Below are 21,775 nucleotides of genomic sequence, written 5' to 3'. Positions count from 1 at the left end.
CAGACAAATACCGGGTGCCGGTGTGCTTACGGTGAAATACGTGTGATGTGTCAGCATGTTTAGGTGTTTCAGAACAGATATAGAATGTGTGCAAATTTAACAGATTCAGACAAATACTGGGTGCCAGTGTGTATGCAGTGAAATACAGTGAGTGCAGTATGTTTGAGTGATTCAGGGCTAGTGCAGTGTGTGTGCATGTGTCAGTCTCGAGCAGATGTCAGTTGTATGTACGTTTACAGTCAACTACAGTCTACGGTATATCAAATTCAAGCAGTTAAAGAGTACAGCTAACTATGACAGTTTTGTATCCTACATTGCGGAAAGTAAAGCAAAAGAAAGAGAGTTACCTCGGAAGTGCCGAATGAAAGGTGGGAGGTAGGCTCGCGCAGCAATAGCTTGGGCGCCACATACCTCTCGAAGCTCCGGAACTGACGCAGGCCGTCGGGGGGCAGAACATGGATCGCCGGTCGGTAGGTCGCCGGGTCGAATGGGCGCTTGCTCAACGGTAGGAGCTCGACCCCGGGATCCATCTCGTGATCCGGGGAGTCCCACCACGTGGAATGTCGTCCGCCATATCGAAAATGATGAGAAAATGGCCGGAGGAAGGAAAATCGGGCCGGAATACGAAGAGTCAACCGGAAAGTCAACTCCCGAGAAGGTCGGAAATGACCGGAAAGGCCGGAATGTGAAAAGGCACGCCTGCTGTACTGACTTTCCAGGGGCAGGGTGGGGCGACCTATCAGATCCCCTTCGCCCCTCCGCCAGCTGATCACGAGTTCGTCGGTGTCCCCGACTTACCTCCGGTATGTATTACTGCACTTTTGTATAGTCATTCATTTAAGTTTATTTGATATTCCACAGAATACTAATGCATCTGACACTTTTGCAGGCTTCTTCTGGGTATACCCGTCAGTCGTTGGCGATGAATGCCTCGATGATGGGGATGCTTCAGCGGACATTTGACCTCCTAGCCCTCTACAGCATACCGGTATGTTCTTCTGATACTGGCCTCAAACCATTCATACACTGCTTCACATAATCTGATGCACGGCACAACACCTGATACACTGATCTCACAGCATCTGATACACTGCATACACTGCATTCTGCACCGTACTTTGTGATGATAAACTGCTCACGACATTCTCATACTGTACTCATACACTGCATTCTGCACTGATAGACTGCTCACGGCATTCTCATACTGTACTCATACACTGCATTCTGCACTGATAGACTGCTCATGGTATTCATACGCTGTACTCTGCATTGCATTCTGCACTGATAAACTGTCTACAGTATACTGATGCATTTCCCTTTTATGTACTTTTTCAGCCCCCTTTCCAGATTCCCATGGCAGGAGGTGCTCCAGCTGGACCTTCCGTCCCTGCCCGAGGGAGAGATGAGGAGGGCCGAGTATTCCCCCGCTCCAAGGCGGGGCGTACTCATGTCGGGAGTAGCTCGCGAGCTCCAGTCCCGGATGATGATGATGAAGAGGAGTCAGAGGCGGAGTCCGAGTCATCGGAGGAGGAGACCGGAGGCGGTTCTAGCTCGGGCTCTGACGACGATGCTGACGATGCTCCTGGACCCTCGTCCAGGAAGAGGACCAGGATAGACTGACGGCCCTTGGAGTGCTCGACACAGATTTTTGATTTTTGTTATTTTTCTTCTTTCCTGTACTTTTCCTCTTTTCCTTGGTAGTTAGATTACCTTGTATTGCCGCAGGCAGATTTTGTTTTCTTCGAAACTTTGTACTTGAAAAAGATTATGAAATGAACAGATTTTTGCTTAAAAAGTGTTACATTTACATATCTCATGTATTGCATCGCATTCCATCATGTTACACCTCAATGTAAACGAAATTGATTGGTTATCTGAAAATTGAACACTCGCACTGTAATAATCAGATAATTAAACAGCCAACAGCAAAATAACCCAAGCAACCCACTGCCTGATTCTTGATACATAGCCCTTGCTCTACTGGGGATTAATCTGCATACAGCCCATAACACAGCATTCGGTTCATTCTGCACACAGCAAACCTGAGTGAACGGCCCAATCTGACAAGACGGAGCTCAAAGGCGGAACCGGTTGGAGTTGAAGCATGCTTTAATGTAGAGAATGGCACCGCATTCTGGGTATAAACAATTCTGAAATTCAATGAGGGTTTTTCAAACCAGGATATCGAGCCTACAACTGAACACAGCGGGGAGGACTCAAATAAAAAGGTACACGACCTAAACACAACGAGACACGCTCGAAAAAGACCTAAAACAAAGGTTGAGATAAACAAAACAAAAGACGCGACACACAGAAGCGTTAGCGAAGATGGGGGGGACCTCGGACCACGAGGAGCCAGTTCAATCTGGGTATTATTTCCCACCCTGTCTGATTTGTGATCCTCACATCACTCGACTCTCAAGCTCGGATTTTCTCTCGAAACCCTATTCCTCACTTTTCTCTCAACTTGCACCTCCCTATTCTTCATTCTCTCATTTTTCATCCCTCCCCAGGGTGATTGATGGATAAATAGAAAGGTGTGGGTTCGTGCTCAACACCGTTAGCTCACAGCTATTCCTTCTGACGGGTAGAGCGCTCTTCTGACAAGTACGTTGATGACGGGGGAAAGACAGAACGTCTGGCTCAACTGTGCCCCTAGTTCATCATTTTAACCATTTTTTTGTTTTTGCTTTCTACTAAAACAGCTTTGATCAAAATGAGAGTCGGATTAACGTACTTGTTCGATTTTTGATTTTGAAAACCATGCGAGTTAGGCCGCAAGCACTGAAAATTTTCCTTGTTGGGTCCAAGACAATGGTCCAGTTTTGGAAAATGGAATAGTTTTCGAGAAAATAGTCAACCTCAGTAAAAATTTTCAAAAACTATTTTGCAAACAGTCAATGCTCAACGAGCATGGAACTTACTCTTTAAGATGCGCAACCTCGGATCGGAGGCAATGGAAAATTGCCCCTGGTTTGAAGGGGGGGAGGGCAACGGAAAGTTGCCCCTGGTTTGAATGGCGTCTCACGCCGGCTCGCGGCAACTGAAAGTTGCCCCTTGTTTGGATGGTGCCGCAGCAGTCTGCAAACAGTCTTCATTGGCGGTGGTCGAGCTCTTGGACACAACGATGACGAAGACGGTCACAACAAATATATGGACACAGTCGCCTTTGGAAGCGTTGGCGACTAGACTTTGGGATGAAATCGAAACCATTGCATGGACTGAGACGCTATGAAAGCGTTGGGGGCTGGACTTCATGATGAAGTTGCCTACGTATCCCAAACATGGGAATCAAGCCTCACGTAGTTCCGGTTAAGGTACACTCGGGTATTTTAACCTTCACTTTTTTTAGGCTCTCACTTTTGCCAAGGCGCCCAATGCGGGTTTTCGACCTTGCGAGCTTCTTTTCATTTTCTTTTAAAATTTTTTCATTTCTTTTTCACATTTTTTTTTTCATTTCTTTTCTTTTCTTCTCTTTTTTCTCTTTCTTTTTCTTGTATTTTTCTCTTGCTCTAACTTTTGCCTGGGTCGCCCTTCCGGGTTTTCGGCCCAGCGAGCCTCTCAAAGGGTAAAAGTGTAACAAGTCCATGCCGAATGGTTTTTGAAGTTGAAGCTTCTCTGTATCTAAGAGAACGGCTGTTGCAATGATTTGCGGAAGAATCCATCCCGGTTACTCCACGAGCTTCTTCCGGCGAGATCTACTCCTTCCGATTCGGCTTTGGTGCCTCTTGCTCGAGGGCTGTTTTGAAACTGGCCATACAGACCTTTCATGGCGTTTGTCCGTTGAACTTTATGAACGTTCTGAACGGGTTCAAAGTCGGAAAACAAACGGGTTGAATCTTGAGGCTGAGAGCGATCCTAGGCTGCGCGACCTCAAGAGGGATTCCACACAAGTCTTCATAGGGCCGCGTAAAACATTTGTTTTTGAAAGTTTTTAAGAAAGCGACAAATCGCTCGTGCCGAAGATAGTGTGGAACCAATCTGGATTAAGCCAGGATCCTTCTCAGTACTCACGCTGACAAGCATGATTTCATTCATAGAAAGGCTTAGCACGCTTCTCTCTCTCTCGAAATGGTCAAAATTTTGCAAAACCCGAGGAATTCCTTCCTCTTCGTTTTTATCACCGCAGTGTTCAAAAGGTTTTTTTTTTTTTGAAAAACTTAGGTTAATGCAATGAGTTTGGCGCGCAGGAGAGCAGACGAGATGTACTGTCAGCCCAACCAAATTCTCTGGCATTTATGCTGAAAGCAAGCATGAAGTTGAGACAGCAACAGCCGTTTCATTCGGATTTGTTGGTGCAAATGGCCCCTCGGCAGAAACAGACTCAAAACAAAAACAGATAATTACAAAACAAAATGGTGTTCGGGACAACAACCCCAGAATCGCCTGGTATTATATACAAAGGGGACTGACTCGATACAACAAGGCAGACCCTTAAGCAAAAAGACTGACTCAAGACAAAGAGACAGACTCAAAACAAAAGACTGACTCGATACCCAAGCCAGGATTTACAAAACTCGGTTTCACCGATGCTCAAAAATGCGTGCCAGACGCTATATCCAAAACATACCAAACGTCGCCCGCAGGCGGTTCACTTTACATACTCGCAATATCTGAGCCCTCGAAATCCAACAACTGGGTGGTAACGGACTTGGCTGAGGTGGGTGGGAGGATAACCTTGTTGTCGATCAAATCTTGCACTTCATGACGAAGGCGGAAACAACCATCGGTACTGTGGCCGGACTGTTGGTGGTACGCGCAGTACAAGGTAGCATCATGCGTGGCGGGGAGATTCTTCGGGAGTGGCCGAGGCTCCAAAGGTTTAAGATTCCCATTCTTTGCCAATATTAGTAATGCCCTAGACAAAGGCATGTAGAGGTCGTGAAAGACCCTGCGCCCTCGGGGCAGGTACTTTGAAGTTTGAGAATTCTTGCCAGATGCGCTAGCGAAAGGGTCGGCTGGCACTGCCTTGGCTTTTTGACCCTTTCCCGGTGCAGGGTTGGGAATGACAGGAATTGTCTGGGCATGACGGGACCCATCCCGATTTTCTGCCTGGCTTGAACTGCCTTTGATTGGAGTGGGGAAAGCATCATCCACAGCTTTGGTCACGATCGCAGATGTTTGTTGCTTGTTCATCCCTCTGACTTTCAGAGCCTCGACTGCCCACAACAGTTGTTCAATAGGATCGGCATCTGCCTTCATTTTGTCTTTTCCTCCGGCCTCAGCCTGGTCAAGGGTTTGGGTTGCTACTTCAGAGCGAAGCCCAGTTGTTGCTGACATGTCGTGGCTATAGCCGGAAACCACCTTTGGCTGGCTGAGCTCTATCACAATCCGCCCCAGCAGCGGAGGCTCCTGTGGTATGAAATTCCCGGCATATGGCGCCGCTGGCGGTGAAGCCGACATTCCATAGGCCAGATCGGCCACGGACCTCTGGAGGTCACCTATCATCCCCATCAATTCAAAGGTGGTGGGCTCACGAGCCTGGTATAACTGGGGAGCCCAAACCGGGTGCACAACGGGCGACCTGGGTGGATGTGACATATTGATGCTGGCCTCACTCTGCGGGGCGGTCCCCTGCTCCAATGCAGCCGTCATAACCACAATTTTTTCTGAATTTTGTGCCGCCATAAATCCTGTCTCGGCAAGGGGAGACACTGGCTATTCTGTATCAACTCTGCGACTCTCTGAACTGAAAGGAAAAACAGACAGCATTTCAGCCCAAACTGATCAAACACGGGTGTAGCCGAACAACTATACCCTACTGCTGATCACTGTTCCCAGAAATCACTGTTCCCGAAAACTGAACCCTGATACCCGCGGATAACTGATTCTCATAACTGATACTGATACTGGTGTCCTCAGGTCTGATACTCAAACTTGCAAACTGACATGTACTTTTCCTGTAGAAATACATTCTAAAAGCACATAGCAAGTAAAGAGAGCTCAATCACCCCTATGTTGGGGTAGGGTTTCCCTGTCCTATTTTGTCAGGAGCTAGGGTTTCACTACGCACACAGTGGTTCTCAAACAACCTAACATCGGGTAAGCAACCTGTCCTAACTTGGAATGGTCACTATGGATCCGAATATGCACTAGGTCGAATGGTCGAAAAGGGTGCCTCGGTAAAAACCGGGGTTTGTGTTCCCATACTGTCAGAGCCCATAGCCGGTCAGCCTTATGGTCATGCCTTGACAAGAAAAGCCTCCGGCAAACCGTTCAGGAATGGCAGATGGCAAACACTGTGTTCCTAGGCGCACCAATGCACATGCAATGCAAAGAAACACATAAATGAGATCACAAGAGGATATCACGAGTTCGAGTCAAGCTTTCTAAAATCCCCAGCAGAGTCGCCAGAAACTGTAGACGCGCCCGCGGAGGGGGGCCTTATGCTACTACAGTTCGGACTCGCGATTTTGCGTTGCGGTTCTTAATCTGAATCAAAGAGTCCAAATCTGGCGAATCGTTTTGAGAAACAGATTTTTGAAAAAGTAGTGCCAAACATGGACTGCTTTGCCAGATACAGAGTCGCCACCTAAATATTTTTTAATGGGGAAATTTAGGAAACCCTGACTCGGTGCCGAAGGCCACATGTCCGTCATCACCGGAGTTGTCTCGGCTCGAGAGCTTGGGTACGATCGGGGAAGGTCAGCTATGAGCACCCCCTTTCGCCCGGTTCGAAGACCGGCCTCTACTAACCATGATATCCGATTTTGAAAACATTACGTGTTCTTATTCCATTTATTAGCCTAGAATTACTATGTTATGCACGCAGCAAACAAGTATAGACTAGATTGCCTAATTTGGAAATAAGCATTGCATATCCGTTTGTTTTTTGAAAAGTGTTTTGGAATTTGCTACTCGCAAGTAGGCTAAAATACGGATTTCAACGAGTTTTTCCAACTCAAACAATCCAACCTCCACCCACAGGCATTCAAAACAGTTTATCTCATATAAGCACTTAGCCGCATGGCAGGCATACTGTCATGGCAACACTCACACACATGCGGGATGCTAAAGCATAAATACTTACATCGTACTCCGTGCCAAAACAGTAAACTAGTTAGCAAACATGCATGTCCTAGTTCATGTTAAAAATGGCTAATGCATCACATGCAAAAATGCAATCTAGGCAGGCTCGGCTAACCCTAAACATGTCATGTGAAATGCGATCAACTACCACATATTCAATTTGTGAATTGAAGTACAGATGCAGTTAGCGTGATGTACCGAGCCTAATGTATGTAATACAAATGTATGGATGCACGCATGCATAGCATGAGGTATGCTAAGTTTAAAAAATGCCCTAATCTACCATCATAAGCAGGTAAATAAAAGGGAAGAAAGAAGTGGGGATTGGAAGACATACACATCACCCACACACACTTATTACAGATTTTCCCTCACTCAGAGGGAACTGAATAAATATTACAAATTAACTACGCAAGCTAATTAATATTACAAATTGCCTAATTAATTAACAAATTAAATAAGCTAAGAAAAGCAGTAAAACTGCCTCGGGAAATGCACCGCCATGCATAGGCTGCCTCTGTTTTCCTTCTTTCACTCCCCTGGAGGCTATCAAAACCTCAGGACTGCTTCCTTGGATGCTGGGAGACATCACCGGCTGCATGGAATTGCCACCGGCAGTGTGGTATTGTCACCAGCACAAAACAAAGCTATCGGCTGGTGATTTAATGCCGGTCGGCAACATATACTGCCGGTCGGCAAAGAAAGTCTGCAGAACCTGCAACTCACAGCAACAGAGGGCAAGACAAAGCATGGCAGCACAATTCAAGGTATATATGCACCAACCATGTCCCTTATCATGATAATGACTCAAAGGGGCATGTGCCTCGATTCTCGGACCACCAATCACGTATTTCCATGCGTGATGGCCCAAGGAATCAAGTATGCAACTTTCATGTCAAATGAAATGCAAACCAATCAAACAAACTAAGGCCCAATTCCTATCACTAAGTCAAGGAACAAGGCATGCATGCAAAATGCAATGCAACCTAGGCATACAAGCTAAGGATGCAACATGGCATGGCGATACACTTATGCAAGCATGCAAGCAAACATGAGGCAATGCTAGCCAAAGAAAAGGTGGTCTAAAGCATGATTTGGGCGGCTCTAATAAGGCCCAAAACAGTGGCTAAAACGACCAAAAGAAGAGACCAAAACACATATACACACATGCACATGCTAAGGCCCAACACTTAGGCACAAATTAGACAACCCTCAAGCACACTTGAAAGGGACAATCATGGACAAATTAGCATGCATTATAAGCTTTGGAAACATGTAGGAGATCATGCCAAATTAACCTACTCATGCAAGCTATACATGCAACGAGGCCCAAGGACCCAAAGCATGATCATAAGACTCATGAAGCAAATGACCAAATTGAGGCAAAACAGTCCCAAATCATACAAAAACAAACCTCAAGAATCACTTAAATGGCATCTAAGCAACCTAATCCTAGAGGTATACATTATGGCACAAATATGAAGCATGGATTACCAACTCTTGAAGCAACGAAAGGACCACAAAATGCAAACATTTAGGCATGCTAAAAGGACTGAAATGACATGGTGGGTGGTTCCAAACCACCAAATCAATGCAAAGATGTCATGCTATACATGCACATACTTAAGGCCAACAAGCCGGAATTCAAAGTGGCTATACTAAGCATGCCAAAATCAACCCAAACACTTATGGACAGACCTAAAACATGTCAAGATAAGCACAAAATCTTCACAAATGTAAGCCTAAAACATGCTAGAAACAAAGGCACACAACCTAAGACATGTTAAGGAATCACAAGGCATTACATGGAAGCTATGCTAAGCATGCACGGAGTACCAAAACCAATTTAAAATCATGTTATATTATGGAAATATAAGCATGAAAAACAGCCTATACATGCTCAACACACACTCAAACATAGGTTCCCTTTAGAGGCCAAAACATGCCATTTTCAAGGACAATAAGGAGAGGGGGTGGCCCTCTCCCTTTAGAGACTTCAAGGCACCATCTCCACCACTGAAATCCCTCAAGATTTCAGTAGTGAAGAGGCCCAAACACCAAAGTCCCGAAACAAGCACAAAATAGCACAAAATAAGGCCTTTCAAGGCCTAAGAGGGGTCAAACACCCTCAAATCACAAAACACCCTTAATAAACAATCAAGAGGGTCTAAAAATAGAACTTTTTTGTATTATACACCAAGCTCAAAAACGAATTTAAGACAGGTAGAAATAAGGTGCAAAAATGGGGAATAAAGGGGTGAGATTCTTACCCTTGAAGCCTTCTTCAACAATGATGCTCCAATGACCCTCCTTGGCTTGAATCCAACACCAAAACTTCAAAATCAGTCCTTTAGAATCTCAGTTCTAAGAGGAAGGTGAAACACTAGGTGCTTGTGTGCAATAGTATGGACTAAAACACACACAAGAGCACAAAAGAGAGGGAAAGAGAGATAGGATGTGTATATAATCCTAACCCTAGAACTCAAACCCTAACAATGGCTGTCTAAGCTCTCAAAATATCTCAAGTGTCTAACCTCTTAAGCCAAGAGACCAACCCCTCTCTATATAGAAGCTTTTGTCTTGTAAAGCTTACAAGACAAGCTTCCAAGAGAGAGATCCCTCCATACACGTGTATGGAGGGGAGCCAAAAGCAAGACAGCTGTCTTAAAATATCTGCAAAAGCAGATGCACAGTAGTCGGCCGGCCAAAAATGCCATCTTGGCAAAAAAGAGTGCCGACCGGCACTAAATAGTGCTGACCAGCAACAAATATTGCCGGCCAGCAATATACATTGCCGGTGGCAGCAAAAACCAGCCGGTGGCCTCTAGCCACTGCCGGTGGTGGGTGGGGATGGTCTACAAGCCTTACCCTGCCTCTCTAAGGCAAAACACAAGTGTTTGGTGTGAAACCAGACACTAAATGGTCGAGTTCGGAGATCCTGAGGCAATGCGCGTAGCCGAGACCTCCGGGAACTCCAAACGAACACAAACATGGATGATCACCGAGTGTTCAAACGGTGACGTCCAAGTCTTGAGGACGGTCAAAAATGGGGTGTCTACAGTCATGACCGCTGGACACATTGAAGTATTGCTAAAGTTTTGTTCATTTTTTTACCTTTCAGGTCACTTTGGGTATATAGAATTACCAATTCTAGTATATCATCCTTCCCATGTGAGCGAACTAAAGCGGTTGTTGAGCTTGGTTTGCTTTAAGTGCTTGAAGTTGAGAAGTGGGAAGGTAATGGATATGTTTATAGAAGGCTCCACGTAAAATCTATTTGTCATAAGTAATTAAATCCTTTTGTTTTCTTGATTGAGAGGGTAGCAGATTATTGTGTTGTGTTATGGAAAGTATAAGTTTCTGCCACTGCATCCTCAGAAGTCATGCTCTACCACTAATATTAACTTCAATACTGTTTACTCCTCTTAGGACTGCCAACATTGCTTTTATACTTGTCTTTATAAGTTTCTATTACTTTTTTGGGGTTTATTAGTTTGCATGCTTCTATTACACTTCGTGCCATATCCACTTGAGCTTGTTGCACAGAATCCTGCTTTCTTTGTGTCTTTTCATTGCTCCTTGATATTTGATTTCCTCTCTTATGTGGTGAAACATAATGTCACTAAGATATATGCCTATGCTAGTTGCTCATACTATTGTTTTGTGCTTGGACCAGTTTATGCAGATGGAAGTATTTGTCTGGATATTCTACAAAATCAGTGGAGTCCAATATATGATATAGCTGCTATACTAACATCTATCCAGGTATGATGGAGTGTATATATGGTTCAAAAATATCTATTGCTAGGAATGGTCAGATGATATTGCTCGTAGTAAAAAATCACCCTTTGATTTTGATTTAAAGATACTAGTTTCGAATGATTAGTGAAATGGTAAATTGAAGCTGTTGTAGTTAATTTGCTTGAAAAAGAGTTATTCAAAAGAACTTTTTCTGTCAATTTTTTGGTGGAGTATGACAGACTCGTGTTTGTTGATTTTGAGAAAAAAGGGCGTCAAGCCTGCAACCAATTTAGAGTATGCTAGCACAAAACATATCTCCTTTGGCTCTTGTGCTATTTATTTTTTTCTTTATGGTTTCCACTTTCCTCTATGTAGGTAATATAAAATATGAGAAATCTAGAATGAAATACAAAAATATTTGAGAGCAGCAAAATAAAGTTGATTGGTTTGTGCATACCTATCTATCCACTTTATTTAACAGAACTTTTACTTTTCTTTTTTAAACAAATTTTCATAAGGTAGCAGAATTGAACCCATGTTGGCCACTCCATGCATACTATCCCTTGGATTTAGTGTGGCAAAATAGCGGCAAACCTTTCATTAATTGTTAACAGGCTCATAGATATAACATAACAACTTGGGGCACGTGTTTATGCGTGGTGTGTATTAAATTCATACTATGCAATCATTTTACTAATAAATAAATGAGCAAAACTGGCAAATGCATGTAATAAACTCAGCAGTTTGTCAATTGTTCAAGCATGACTCTACCATACCAAATAGATATAACTTGTAGGAATGTTTTGATTCCACAAAGCTACTGGTCACTAGTTCAGGTATGATGTTTTTTGATTTTTCCCATTTTTCTCATTGCAGTCATTGCTCTGTGATCCAAACCCAAACCCAAGCCCAAATCCAGGTTTCCCCTTTTTCTCATTTCAGTCAATGCTCTGTGATCCAAATGCAAACTCACCTGCAAATTCAGAAGCAGCATTGTTGTTTAGTGAGAACAAGCGTGAATACAACTGGAGGGTGCGTGAAATTGTTGAGCAGAGCTGGACAGAAGACTAAATCTCTCTTGCTTTGGGTGCTATAGGACGTAATTAAGCTGCTTCAAATCACTAATCTTCCTCGTTGTAGGTGGCTGGTCTGATTTTCTCTGGTGTTTGTGTATCATTGCTGTATTAATTACAAATGTAATAGAAAGTATTATGTTTACAGGTTGTAATTTAAATTATTGACGTTGGTTATTCATGTATTATGTATGGATTTAAATCATGGTTATTCATGTATTATGTTGAATGCTTTAATGGTTGATAATATATTTTAGTGTTGATGGATTATATTGTTTATACATGGTACATGTAATATAAATGAATACAGGTTGTTTACAATTTTTTTTTTTTTTAAAAAAAAAAAACAGAAAATTATTTGGCCACCAAATGTTTTGGTAGCCAAATAGGTAATCAAAAGTTTTGGCTACTAATAATTTAGTAGCAAAAACATAACCCAAAACGTTTTTGCCACCAAATAATTAGTAGCTAAAAAAATTGAGAATGAGAGAAATAAACTATTGGCTACTAAATTTTTTAGTCACGGAAAAAAGGGTATCATTTGGCGACTAAAACTTTTGGTGGCAAAAAGTAAAGAAATGAATCTTAATAAGTTTTGGCTACGAACAGTTTTAGTCGGCAAAAGTCACCACGCCTAAGGTAGAACTTTTAGTGACTAAATGGTTAGTAGCCAAAAGTTTAATAAAATGAAAAATAATATTTTTGGCGACTAAATTCTTTAGTCCCTAAATGTAGTAATGTTGTGACTAAAACTTATTCCCGACAAAAAGTTTTAGTCGCTGAAAATTTAATTTATTTTATTTGAACACTTTTGGCGACTAAATATTTAGTCGCCAAAATATACCCTTTCCCGACTACTCAGAGTTTGGTAGCCGAATGTTCACTTTTGGCGACTAATATTTTAGTCGCCAAAAGATAACCTTTGCCGACTAACCAGAGTTTAGTAGCCAAAACGTTCACTTTCAGCGACCAAAAAGAGTTTAGTCGCCAATACTATCGCCGACAGGGTATAGGCGACTAGTTTGGCGACAAAATATTTTAGTCGCTAATTGTTTCGGCGACCAAAAATGGGGCTTTTGGCGACCAATATTTTGGTCGCCAAAAGTGACATTTCCTGTAGTGATAGTTATTTATCATTTGTAATGTTTATAAAAAAAATTATGGTGATGTTATATTTTGATTTCAAAATTTCAAATCATTATAATTTTTACAATATACGTTTGTTTTTTTATAAAATTTATATTTCGAAAATCAACACAGCGAAATATATCAAACAAGATTAATATTAAATACAAAATTATATAAAAATAAAAATATATATTTTATTATAATTTTACAATTTAAACTATTTTTTAACAGTAAGTTTTTTTTTTAACTTACTAACAATATTTTTTGTTCTAATTTTTTTAGGTTGAGAATATTCTCAGTTTAAAACTGAAAAAATTGACCCAGTTTTAGAATTGGAAAAAATTGAGAAATATATAAAAAACTAATCACTGGGTTTGGTTTCAATTTTCTGGATTTAATTTTCTGAAAATTGAATTTTTATTTTTCGTATTTTTTTGTTTTTAGTGAATATTTTTAAAATTTTACGCAATTTTTTTTAGTTTTTTAAATGCACCTTACTATATTTTGAAAAAATTAATAAATACACAAAACTATGAAAAATGTACTGAATTTTTATATATATTTTTATATTTTTGGTATTTAGTGAATTTTTTAATGATTTTTTTGGGTACAAATATTATACTTTTTAAGTATATTTATGTTAGGTGTATCTAAAAATTAAAAAAATTACTAAAAATATTTAAAAAATTCAGCGAAAACAAAAATAAAATTAGAAAACAAAGGGTTTCAATTTTTTGAAAAGTAAATTCAGAAAATCCAGACCAAGCAAGTTAATATTCTTATTTAATACTGAAAAAAATTAAGAAATTTCTTTGTTTTACTACATAATTTTGTAAACTAAAAAAATGTTAGTTTTGTATGGCTAAAAAGAACAATATTTTATTTTTATAAAATTTTATATTCAATATTGGTTTTCTTCGATAGATCTCATTGTGTAAACTTAAAAATATAAATTTTATTAAAAATATATGCATATAATAAAAGTGATGAAATTTTAAGTTTTGAAACCAAAAATAAATAACTAAATAAAATGTCACAGGAACAATACAACTTGAATAAGAGAATATTTAATTTTTTAAGGCATGGTTCGATGATTATTAAAAAATTTGTGTTTAGCAAAGAGGGTGTGTATTGGGGCATGAAGCATAATGCTTAGTGATTGATAAATGATATTGTCATTTGGTGCATTTGTAATACCTAATAATTTTTTATTAGCACTCAATAAATTAACATATCTCGATTCCTTTTGTTTTTAATAAGGGTAAAATAATTCTATATACATAAATATTTTGAAAATAAAACTTTATGGATTAAAAAAAATGAAGTTAGACTTATAGATAATTAACCCTAAAATAATAAATGTGACATGAAATTAATATTTAAATATAATATCTTATCTCTTCTATCCTGAACATTATTGCATCGACTAGGGGTGTAAATTTGGCCCGGCTTGGACCAGCCCATGTCGGGCCTTGCAGGCTCCTGCCAAAATTCAGGCCAAGCCGACCCACGTGCTAGAAAATTAGGCCCAGACCCAAAGGGTATTCGGACCTTGGCAGGGGCCAAGCCGGTGGGTTCGGGCTTGGGCGGGCCTAACCATTTTTTTTTTCTACCAAATTTTTATTATTTTTCACTAAAAATGACATTGGGTCTCGGGTAGACCGGGTGGGCTGGGCCTCGGGCCGGGCTTTAGGAGAACCTTGAGTCGGTCAATGAGCCGGGCCATGCCCACGAGTCGGGTCAGGCTTCAAAACAACGGCCTAGACCCAAGGTCTCGAGCTGGGCTCCGACCCGTGCCTAACTGAGCCAGGCCTACCCCGGGTCGGTGGTGAATTTCGGGTCACCCATGGGCCACGAGCCATTTTTGCACTCCTAGCGCCGACCTTGATTGTCGTGTCCGCTAATATTACTTATAATTAGGGTGGACAAACATTGAGTCGGATCAACACTACATAATAAAAGATTTTATGTCTTTTTAAACTCAGCCCAAATCTTAATATCAAGACTCTATAGCTATCTAAGTTCGGTCCCAAAAATAATTATAAATTCCAAAACCACTCATTGGGTTATATGTTAAAAAAAAATTAAAACATTTCATAATTAAATTTAATTATACATTGTATTTCTTAAATAAATATATTGACATCATTATAAATTAAAAGTTTTTATGTATAAATTGAAGGATTTCTTAAAATAAATTTAATCACATATCACCACAAATGTGAGTTTCAATAAAATTAACAAAGATAAAGTCTAGATTTTAACAAAAAAAAAAATAAATATATTTTAATGTATTATAAATAAAGATAATGTCTAGATCCCAAATCCAACCCATTAATATTTCAAGTTGAAAATGTTAGCCTAGCCTGACCCTATGGGCTAAAATAACCTCCTCAAGTCTTAAAAAAATAAGATTAGGCGGGCCAACAAGCCGATGTCCACTTCTACTTATAAAGATATTACAAGGAAGGTCTTACATGATAAAGTTGGTGATAAATTAAAAATTAATAAATAGTATGTTACGTAATTATGGATAAAATTATAAGGCTTAAATTATACTTTTTAATATTTTTCTTCTTATTATTTAGCAACATTAATAGGGAGTAGTTTCTTTCCAGACCCATCTATACCTCTATTGTTGGTTTCAATTGCATATGTACAAATGATTTGAATTGTCTATAACATAGACCTCACAGCAAAGGTATTCATACAAAAAATGAACTTCATCGAGTAATTATAAATACAGAAATAAGTCACATTTTATTTTATAAAATTTGATGATTTAGGTCTATGTGGGTGTTGATTTTTGACCATACAACCAAACAGGGAAACTCTGCAGGAGAGCACCGGCAGAATAGATTAAGCCCGAACAACCTGGCACAGAAAGATAAGAATCTGGCGGTGGTTCGTCCACCCGGGATCACTCCGATGATCAAGTCAGTAATTATCTCTCATAGATAGCCAATAGTACTTAACTCACTAGACAGAGCATAAAAAACATACCTTAGACCCGCGAGTGTGCCTTAGTTTTATAGCCAACATTAACTTGATCCCCGTAGAAGCCTAGCTTCAATGGACTTTGGCTCAATGCTCATCTTGGACTCCCAGTTAGATAGAGATAAACTCCCTAAGAGTTTTATCTTTATCCATACTAAGGTCCTCCCCAATTCTAGGACTCCTGTCTCTTATCCGCTCATCTCAGATTCCGGTATCTCCGTAGATAACCTTGGCCTAGCCGAGATCATCATGGCGCATGGCCAAGCCACGTGGCACCTTGGCTGACACTTCGACCTCACCTTAGCCACGTGCTGTCATTCACAAAATATGCCTCCACAACTGCCTCCTAGGTTCTATTACCTTGGCAACCTGAGGTGATGGAACCTATACTGTTTGTCCACATAGCACGCTGACTAAGACTCACTCTACCTTTCACGACCGAGATCGTCACTCGTTGGCTACATATGACCGAGACTCTGCAGTCTTCTTTATCAAGGACCAAGAATCAAGAACCAAGTTCTTCGAGTTCCTTAACTGAGATCGCCCCTCTAGCTGAGGTTTTTGCTTCATTAAATCAAGAACTCCAAGAGTTTTATCTGCTCGTGAGCTGTCACGCACGATTTACTCGACTGTTTCCGCCACGCGTCCTTCTTCCATTGATTCGTACCTGATACGCGCTATCAGGTTGTGTTGCTTCTGCGCAAGCTGCCTGACAGACACGTCGTCCAAGGCATATTCATTATGGTTTTTTCGCCTTTTCGTGTTTTAACAAAAATACTTTCCCTCTCTCCGTCTTTTTACTTCACATCTTTGATTTGGCCTTGAAACTTTCTCTCTCTATCTCCTCTCTCCCAAAACTGCCATTGTTCAAGTTTTCAAGCTCTGCAACTTGCTTCGATCACCTCCTCTGGTGAAGCATTCACTGTCCTGCTCCACTTATTGTCACCATTTGACTCCGGCAAACCTCAAACCGGCGTCCTCGACCTCGGACCCAACTAGTGAGTTCTTTGTTTTCTTTCAATTTTCAGCTTCAGCCCTTCATGATTTTGAATATGTTTTTGACCATTTGTCCATCCCGTTGCTATTGAATCTGTTTTCATGGTTACACTCTGTTTCTCTATTTTTTTTTTCTTTTTTTCTTCGATCATGAATCGATCTCCTGGTTCTTGAATCTTGAATCTGTGTAGTCTTTTATGAAAATGTCAAACATGTTCTTTTACTGTGACTTTTGCACACTGTTCTTCACATACTCACTCAGTGTCTTGAAGTTTTGGATGTGTATATCTATCGTTTTGCTTTCTACTTCGCTCCTTATTCCTAAATTTCATTTCTTTTATGATCTTCTTGCTTTATTTCCAGATTCTTGCCTTTGATTCCTGTATTTGCATAGATTTAGGTTTGGGATTTGATCTAGAACCCAGTTCTTTAGGAAACCTGAACCGAAACCCCCTTAGATTCTCAGAAATCTTTACTACAGTGCTTTCTAGGGTTTAGCCGAGATCATTTGTCACTTTCCAAACTTCTTACCAAAAACACCTGAAATTGGACCCACTTTGGCCGAGATAATGGGCATGTTCAGGTGGAGAGTTGATACCCCTTCTAAGCTAGAGTACTTTAGGCAAGAGTTTTACTTTCCAACCGACATCCTATAGCGATCCCGGTTTTTACCCCGACCTTTATTGTGTTCTGGACTCGGGTTCCATGATTGTATGTTGTTGTCTACGTCTTGTTTCTTTCCTTTAAGTCTTTGAATTTGAGTTTTGGGACTTGTTGGGCGAGTTTGGAACATGTTGGTTATTAGTTGGTTCAAATGGTTGCTGCCCAAATTTTGGCCTCTTGCGCTCGAGCGAGAACTGAGGGTCTTCAGGTTTCTTTCCCAGACGCAGTTTTTCTGGGAAGATGTAAGTTATTCGCTCGAGCAAAACTTCTTGCACTCGAGCGAGCCTTGTGGAATTGTTTCTTCGCTCGAGCGAGACTTCTTGCGCTCGAGCGTGCGTCTGCGTCTATGGTAGACCTGAAGCTTTGCAGTCTGGGCTCGAACGACGCTTCTTGCGCTCGAGCGAGGTTACTTGTTGTGTCTGGTCGCTCGAGCGATAACTACTTCGCTCGAGCGAATGTCACGTATATCAGTTTGCAGCAAAGTGATTTTACTTCACTTTTGATTTCTTTTCTCCTAAAAGCCCTAGATCGACTATCTCTCTCTCTACAAATAACCCTAGATCTAAGTATCTCTTAACCCTAGTCCCTTTGTTAAAGTGTTGGAGCATCTCAAGGGCTTTCCTTTGATCTGAGCAAAACCGAATTTGGGGCATTCTTGAAGCTCTTCATCATCTCCTTCGCTCTTCTAGCTTTGAGGTAGGGATATTCTATACCTTGTTATGTTGTTTAACCTAGGTATTTGTCATTTTGAATATGTTGACGGATTTGGGAGTGATTTAGGTAAAGTTAAGGCTTGGGTTCTAAACTGAAAGAGGGGTTTTCATGTTGATTTACAAAATAACTTTTGGGGGTTTGTATATGAGTTTCCCTAATGTTGAAATGGTGAAATTTGGGCATATGAGTTGTTATCTTGGAATAAGAGGGAATTTGCCGTATGTTGGGTTGAACTAATTATTTTGTGTAAATAATGAAATTGATATGGGAATTATGAAATTGGAAGGATTTGTGATTGAATGGTGTAGTTAGATTTGATAAATCACACACCTATGGAAAAAAAATCGATAATTTATCTGTTGATAAATAGTATATCTGTTTAAAAATATTTGTTTTGGGCTATCGGTGGAGGATAGCTATGATTATTGTAGAAACTACATGAGGATTAGGTTAATTGAAACTAATCATGTGAATTTATGTCATTGAATATGACGATTGATTAAACCATTGAATATGTGATTTGGTTAGTCATTGCATATGACAACGTCTTTAAATACATTTTATATGTATCTTGTTTGGAAGGAGATAGGGGATGTACTCCACTGTTTTGGGAGGAGATAGGGGATGGACTCTATTTAAAATTAAGTTGGCCGGAGTGTCTAGGGTGAAAGTCCTAAAATCTTGTGTATATGGGTGCTGGTTCCCTCGGATAAGAATTCTGTAAAATGGCAAAGATAGAAGTGTTGAAGTGATGAATGTATGTTAAATGGTGAATCATTGAATTGTAGTCTCAATTTCGATTGATTTGATAAAAATGATTTATACTCATGAATTGATTGGAGGTGAATGAATGGAAACAGATTGAAATGTCAATATCAATATTGCATGATCATGGAAAGTATGTGAATTATTTGTAAAGGTTGAACATTTAATTGATGCATATATCTTAGTCAAACTTCATATGTTGTGTTAGCATATCTCTACTGGGCTTTGACTCACCCTACTTGGGAAACCATTTTCCAGTACAGGCTATAAGCCACCTCCAAGGACATAGCTTGGAAGGACGGGGCTGAAGGCTCTACTTTTGTTTATCTTTATGTTTATATGTTTTCTTTTAAGCCGAAGGCTATAACTATAAAGACCTTATGACTCTCTTTTGTTGTAACCAAGTTATTTCTTGGAAAGATGTAAGCCCACAGGGCATTTATTTTGTTGTTATCAATTAGAGTTACTTTCTATAGTTTCAGGAATGAACATTTAAAAAAATGTAATGCATGTGATATCTTTTGTAAAGAAGATTCTGATGAATGAAAATATAACATTTCTATCATGTCAATGGATCTTTTGAATGGTTGATTTATATTATTTTGAGGGCATGACAACTTGGTATCAGAGCGTACCGGGTTTGAATACTTTGGGTATGTGGGAAGTGGTTAGTACCACATTGGGTTTTTCACGATTATTAGAGACTTAGGTATGATGTTATGCACTTATATGATAATGTGCTTATGTGATTATATGGGTATGGGATTTAATTTCTAGGATGTTGATCGGGTCTATGGGTTCTTTGGAGTCCCGTTGGAAAGACACTTGATCAATGCCGTTTCTAATTGGAACTCTAGCAACGCCACGGAACGGTCATTATCTAGAAAGGGAATTTGCATGTGTTTATGTGATTATGTGCTTACATGGAGTGAATTACAGTTGTCCATTGTATTAGGACGCAAGTGAGATAGCTTCGGCACATTTGTAAATGTGCTAATCTCTTTGTTACCTTTATTAGGATGTTAGGACGAGGTCGTGGTGGTAGCCGTGGTAGGCCTAAGAGGTATGAGATGCCTATACTGGATGAGATTCTGGCGCAGGAGAAAGGAGTGGGTCAGGCCAACGTGGCCGAGCCAATAGGTCAACAGGCCATGGGTGCCTTAGCCCGTGAAATGGCCGGAGCATTGAGGGGATCTATGGACATTCTCAGGGCTGAGAATCAAGTCCAGGCCCATGTAGCTGAAGCAGGGCCTTCTTTTCTGAAGAAGGAGTTCCTCCGGTCGAATCCGGATGAGTTTTTGGGTGACCCTAAGGACCCACTCAAGGCTGATGAGTGGCTGGAACAGATGACGAAGGCGTTTGAGATGCTTGGCATCGAAGACGGAGGTTTGAGAGTGACCTGGGTGCATTGGAGGGACTTAGGAGGCCTTTGTTAAAGCTTTCCAGGACAAGTACTTATCTGCTACGGTGAGGGAGAAGTTGAGGGATCAGTTCTCCAAGTTAGTGCAGTTGAATACACCAGTGGCTGAGTTTGAGGCCACCTTTACTAGCTTGTCTAGGTTTGCACCAAAGTTAGTGGCGACTGAAGAGCGCCGTTGTCTAGAGTTCGAGAAGAGATTCAGGACCGGACTCATGTTTCGAGTGGCCAGGTCCATGATTAGGGAGTATGGGTGCCTTGTGGAGGCTAAAGCCCATCTCGAGACTCTCATGCATGCAGAGGAAGAGAGGATGAGGGGCCGCAGGAGGAGTTAGAATAGTCAGGGGGATAGTAAGAGGCAAAGGGGTTCTAACCCCCAGCAGTCCCAAGGGGCCCACTCGAGGTCTACCTTTCCGGTACCGAGTTCGGGTTCTGAGAGAGGCGGTCAGGGAGACATCACCTGTTTCAAATATGGTTACTTGGGCCACAAGTCTCCAGCTGGCCCACAGAGGGGAGGAGGGCAATGAGCAGTATCATCTTCGGTCCGTTCTCAGGGTTAGAGTCAGGGTAAAGGCCAGCCGCTCACTTGTTATCAGTGTGGACAGGCGAGGCAGCTGAAGAGGTTTTGCCCACAATTGGGTGGCACACCTGGTGCGTCTGGTTCTAGGCAGACACAGAGTCTATAGCCAGCACAGGCTTCGAGGGCCAATCAGGGAGCCTTTTCGGCTCAGTCAGTGCAGTAGTCTTATGCTCCGAGAGGTGAGCAGGTTGATCAGAGGCCTACGGGGCGCGTGTATGCTGTTACCGCGCCAGATCTTGTACCTGCTCCAACAGTGGTGAGAGGTACCTTTCTATTTTGCAATTCAGTTGCTAGTGTGTTAATTAATACGGTTGCATCCCACTATTTTATATCTTCTGCATTTGCATCAGTTTTGGGGTTAGAGTTGGCACAGTTATCATCTCCTATTTCTGTTGTATCACCTATTGGGGGTGAGATGGTTCTGAAGCAGGGGTGTCGGGGCTGTGATATAGAGGTCGCCGATCGTCGGCTTTCTTTTTCTTTTGTATTGATGGATATGTCGGGTTTTGATGTTATTTTGGGTAGGGACTGATTATTGTCATACTGGGCTATTATAGATTGCTACCGTCAGAGGGTTATGTATGTACCTTGAGCGGTGATTGTTTTTATTTCTTGGGGGACCAGGTGGATAGAGTCTTATCGCCGGTATATGATTCACGTGGGCAGAGTGAA

The sequence above is a fragment of the Camellia sinensis genome, chromosome 9 (assembly GCF_055761805.1).
Source record: "Camellia sinensis isolate YWXY chromosome 9, ASM5576180v1, whole genome shotgun sequence".
Classification (NCBI taxonomy): Eukaryota; Viridiplantae; Streptophyta; class Magnoliopsida; order Ericales; family Theaceae; genus Camellia; species Camellia sinensis.
The sequence above is the reverse complement of the archived record's forward strand: the minus strand, read 5'-3'. Positions refer to the sequence as shown.